The following is a 5,466-nucleotide window of genomic DNA, read 5'->3' as shown; positions in this document are numbered from 1 at the left end:
TGACCCCTCCGACACTTGGAATCTCTCCCCTTTCCAAGGGTGTCTCTCGGTTCTTGCCTTTGTCTCGACTTACAGCTTCTATCTGGACATATTCCTAACTTACCCTGAGGTCCTGTTTCCCAGGTGTGCCCCACAGGGTCTCAGCATGCATCATACGCAGACCCATATTCACACTGTAGATCCAGAGTCAAGAACGCATAAGGAAATGCTTTGCATCTTTACTGCAGGATTCATCAGGACCTTTCATCCTGCATTCTGACTCTTCAACAAGGGACATGGAACGCAGCATTTCCCAAATGGTTCTAACGCAGAACTCCATTTTCCAAATATCTGGAGGAACTAATGTCCTGCTCTTACAAGTTCTGGTTTGCACTCAGTGTCTCCACTTCCAGTTGGTCCGTGACAGATGGCTATGCGCCAAAATCCTTTCCAAGGGGATGTGAACAGGTGTGAGAGTTGCCCCTCTGAGGCCTGATCCGCAAACCTGCTATGTACCCTCTTCCTCATCCTTTCCCTTCTGGCTGGCCAGGAGATGAACACCCAGGGGCCCTCGGCAGTGCTGCCACCAGCCAGGGTCCCGGAACCACTAGATGAAAGACAGCTACCTTGATGATCTGAATACATGCCTAGAATTTTGCATAAGCAAAGGATAATTCCTATTATGTTAAGCCATGAAATGTTGAGCCCTGTTTATTGCAGCCTAACACACTGCCTTATTTGCTTCTTTACTACCTGTAATTAGGCACGAAAGAAAAATTAACTTCCTTCTTCTTTAGGGAACTATCATTCAAATTCTTTGTTAGAGTGGCTAAATCTCTATAGACCTTAACTTACACATGGTATAAATAGTGGTCACTGCATAATAATGGAACCAACAATCACAATTGGTCATGCTTGTGTTAAGAAACCACTTAGGAGTCTGCCTAAAACAGCAAGATTTGATTATTCATATACTCAGGATTTGAGGATTTCATTGCTGGGGAAAATGAAATAATATTGGGATACAGAGAGGGCAATGTGGCTTTCAGAAAGTTTATGACCTGTCAAAACCCCTCAAATCTATTAGATTTAGCACGCAGCCTCGAACACCTGCAGGCTGAAGGCTGGACTGTCTGAGCATGGTTTATCATCACAGAAGTGGGGAAGCAGGGCTTAGGAGGTAGCTAACCCCATTCCCCATGCTTCCCTGTGATGGATTCTTAAAGCAGAAGAGCCTCCAAAAGAAATATGGTCCGATCTCTGCCTCAAGACAGGATGCAATAAATATTATTGGGAAGAAATGCATTTCTGTCTCATTTTCAAGATCTTTGGAGAAGGGAATTTCCACTTAAGAACACATGCCTCATTAGGGAAAATGACGTGGAGTCACTTCATCATTTATGAAAGCCCTTGTTCACATCTGTTAGTTCTCCTCATTCATCCTCCACATAATCTGTGAGAGGCAGATGAATTATCACTTTGCCTATTATTATCCTCCAAGAGTCTGCGTTACATGAGGCCATGAGGCCTTCAGAAGCAGTGCCAGGTTAGGATACCGGGTGTCCCATCCCCAGCCCCACTTTCCTGTCACTTACCAGCTTCACCTCTCAGTCACCCCAATCAGTAAACATCCCGTGACCATCTATTCTCTGGAGGGCCTGAGGCAGGCATGTGAATGTGCCACAAAGGTGAACAGGACAGAGCCCTTGGCCTCTGGGAGCTTGTGGGCTTGATGGGAAAATATGACAGGTGTATACACCTGCTACAGTGTGAAGTTCTATAGGATGGCACCATGTGACAGCCACAGGCAACAATGCGCTGAGTCCTTCAGACCCAAACAGCCAGTAAAGACAATAAGATGATGGCAACTGCCCGGAACCCCACCCTCCCACACCCACAGGTGCTGAGCCTGAAGCTGCAGGGGTGAATACCCCGTCCCCCCCACCCCACACACACACTTACCTCCAGCCCTCTAGGCCCTCTCGGGGGTGGTGGCTAAGTTCCTCACAGCCCACAGACCTCAGGATGAGGAGGTGTGGCAAAATGTGTCCCAACCCTCCAACTATAAGAACTGGAAAGTACAAAAAAAATATTTTTTGTAAAGTTTATTTATTTTGAGAGAGAGAGGGAGAGGGAACGAGTTGGGGAGGGGCAGAGAGAGGAGAGAGAAAATCCCAAGCAGGCTCTATGCTGTCAGCACAGAGCCCGATGTAGGGCTTGAACTCATGAACTGTGAGATCACAACCTGGGCCGAAACCAAGAGTCAGATGCTTAGCTGATGGAGCCACCCAGGTGCCCCAAAATTCCTTTTTCTTAAAATTCCATTTCTTAGACTGCCTCGAAGCCAGGGTGTGGACAGGTGACCTGGCTTCTGTCAATCAGTGGCACCCACAGGACACTTGGAGGTGGAGGTGAGTTGAGTCACCTCGAGGTGAATCCAGGTCCTGTGTCAAGGGAGAGTGTGAGGCAAGCTGTGGAAGTTTCTGAGTCTGTCCCCTCATGGGGCAGAGCAGCAGGTGACAGTAGCATTTCTTCTGACTGTTGCCCTGGGACACACTGCCCTCCACCCCCCCACCCCACCACCCCAGCGCTCTAACATCCAAGCCCGATTCAGGGGCATTCCCAACCTAGCCAGACTGAATTCCACCACCTGCACCTCAACTGCTCTGACCCGCTCATGTGTTCCTTCACTGTACAAATAAGTACTGAGCACCAACTTTGTGCCAGACACTTTTTCAGGTGCTGAGGATCCACCAGTGAAGGAGACAGGCCTACTGCCTGGCCTCAGGGGGCTAACATTCGGGATGAGAAGGGAACCAGCCACAGACAAGACCTATGTCAACAGTGTGATACGGTAGTGATAACTCTGGGTCCTGTTTCTTAGCTCTCCCTTTCAAGTTGCTCTTTGCTGCTCACGAAAACTAAAGTTGAATGTATAATCTCTAGGGGCTCCTGGACGGCTCAGTCGGTTGAGCATCTGATGCTTGATTTCGGCTCAGGTCATGATTTCACGGTTCACGGGATCAAGCCCTGCACTGGGCTCTGTGCTGAGTGTGGAGCCTGCTTGGGATTCTCTCTCCCTCTCTATCTGCTCCTCCTCTGCTCGTGTGCATGCTCTCTCTTTCTCTGGAAAAATAAATCAACTTAAAACAAAACAAAACAAAACAAAAACAACGATCTTGAGGTTCTGTGCATTCCATCCCTCAGAGGGTGACAAACCACTTCTGCTGTTGCTCGTTTTTCTGCACCAGACTTTGTGTATGTCAAGCCCTCCGTTGCTACGGTCCACAAACTACAGTATGGGTCAAACCCTACTTTATTAGTGCCAACACATTCTAGTTGAAGTTCCCATGCTCCCAGGATGGCCAAACCTTCCCTTTCCCCAGAGTCCCATCTAAGTTCTGGGGCACAGGGGTGTCTAACCAATGCACTAGAGTCAGGCCAAGGGGCGTGCCTTCCCACGCTCCATATTTGTCATCTATCTATACTGACCCATGGAGAGGTTGACTGCCCCTAGGTCCTTGGTCTTGCAAGAGCCTCCATGTACCTGTCTGCATGGGCCTCTCTGGTTCAATGGCTCTCTCCACCACTGGGGTCTGGGGGATATGCAGGTCTCTGGAAGGGTTACCTAAGCCCTTGCTATCCAAGATGCTATGGAGTCATTTCCTCTCTTTGGGTTCTGGCTGACCCCCGACAGCCCTTCTCAATGAAGGAGACATCAGTTCCCTGTCTTCTCAGATCTCGCAAACCTCCCCACACTTAGTCCGGCGGAACAGGGCATGGGTCTTCTTTGTAACTTCTCCTCCAGAAACCTCCCTGCTTCTCAGTTGGGAAAAGGGGTATGGGAAGAAGATCCATTAACATAATTTAGGTTTCCTTCTAAGAACTCATTCCTTTCTTGAAAGAGCCTAGGCTTCTGGAATCAGAAGACGGCGTTTCTTTAATTTCCCTCCCTCTAGGTTTTCTGAGGTCCTGATTTCTCCACCCACAGGAGGCAATAAGCCTAGAGCAGTTTTAACTTTTTGAAATGGCATCAAGAAGCAAAGCATCACAAGGATATATGCTGAAGGAAGGAGTTGGGAAGAAACAGGTAATATTTCAAAAATATCACTCCACGGATGGGAAGATACAGCAAAAGAACTACAGCAGGAAAGTAAGAATGAAGACACGGAAAGGCAAAGAAAACTGATCCATGAACGGGTACACTGGTATGTACCCATTCATCATTCCGTGGCAGGCTGTTTTGGAGGACAGATTAAGTTTGAAATAATCAGGTTGGTTGTTCATTTTTTTCACTTAGAAGAATGGTTTCCTCTAATCGAGGAACTGATCGAGCAAAATTATAGATATAGTTCAAGATAGGAACCAGTGTGCTGTGTCAGGAATAGTTCAGATGTATGTACTTTTCCTTTAACAGGTGGAGATGTCATGGGATGGGACTGGATATGTAGGGAGAAAAGTGACTTCTCAGGGTGCCTGGGTGGCTCAGTCGGTTAGGCGTCCGACTTCGGCTCAGGTCATGATCTCACAGTTTGAGAGTTCAAGCCCTGTGTTGGGCTCTGTGCTGACAGCTCAGAGCCTGGAGCCTGCTTTGGATTCTGTATCTCCCCCTCTCTCTCTGCCCCTCCACCACTCATGCTCTGTCTCTCTCTCTCTCTTTCTCTCAAAAATAAATAAACATTAAAAAATAAAAAAAAATGACTTCTCTATTAAGAAAAAGCTGCCCAGAGGCAAATCACAATAAAAGAGAGCCAGACACTGGTAGATTAGCCTTAAGGAGGAATAAATTAAATGAAAATGGCAAAATATGCCCAAAGGAATACTGGAAAGCAACTCAACACTGTAAGAAATTGAAGGCTGAAAATGAAGCAGTAAGTCACTGCTGAGTAAATAGTTATATGTAATCTATTCAAGAAGTATGTTCCTTAAAATAAGTTTTTGGTTAATCAGCATATTTCATAATATTAGTCCTTCGTTAATCATCTGGAAAATCATCTGAAAATCAGCTAAAGTCCCTGAGAGCCCAGCTTCCAACTTAGCCTCTTGATGGACCGGAAGCCCTAGCCCTTCACACCATGACTCACTTCCTCTAGAGACCAATGAAACAGATGAAATAAAATAGCCACGTAGGAAATCAAACAGGGTCTTCAGAGCAAGCTAAGAAAGATTCATTAGCTTAGCATAATCATCTGGTAAACAAAACCAAAAGCAGGAATAGAATCAGGTGTAGAAGGACCTAATGGGGCTATCAGGTCAAGAGATCTAGAGAGAGGAGTTTTATCAAAGAGCTATAATACGTACATGTAACTACAAATGCATGCAAGGATTGACACGAGCTTCTACAATGTTTTAAGGAATTTTACTTACCAACATGAAATGTATTTTGTTTTAAATATGGCACATGTACACACACACGCACACTGGAATATTCAACTTTAAAAAGAATGAAATACTGATACAGGCTATTACATGGATAAACCTTGAGGA

This window comes from Leopardus geoffroyi, chromosome A2 (assembly GCF_018350155.1).
Source record: "Leopardus geoffroyi isolate Oge1 chromosome A2, O.geoffroyi_Oge1_pat1.0, whole genome shotgun sequence".
NCBI lineage: Eukaryota > Metazoa > Chordata > Mammalia > Carnivora > Felidae > Leopardus > Leopardus geoffroyi.
Note: the sequence above shows the minus strand (reverse complement) of the source record.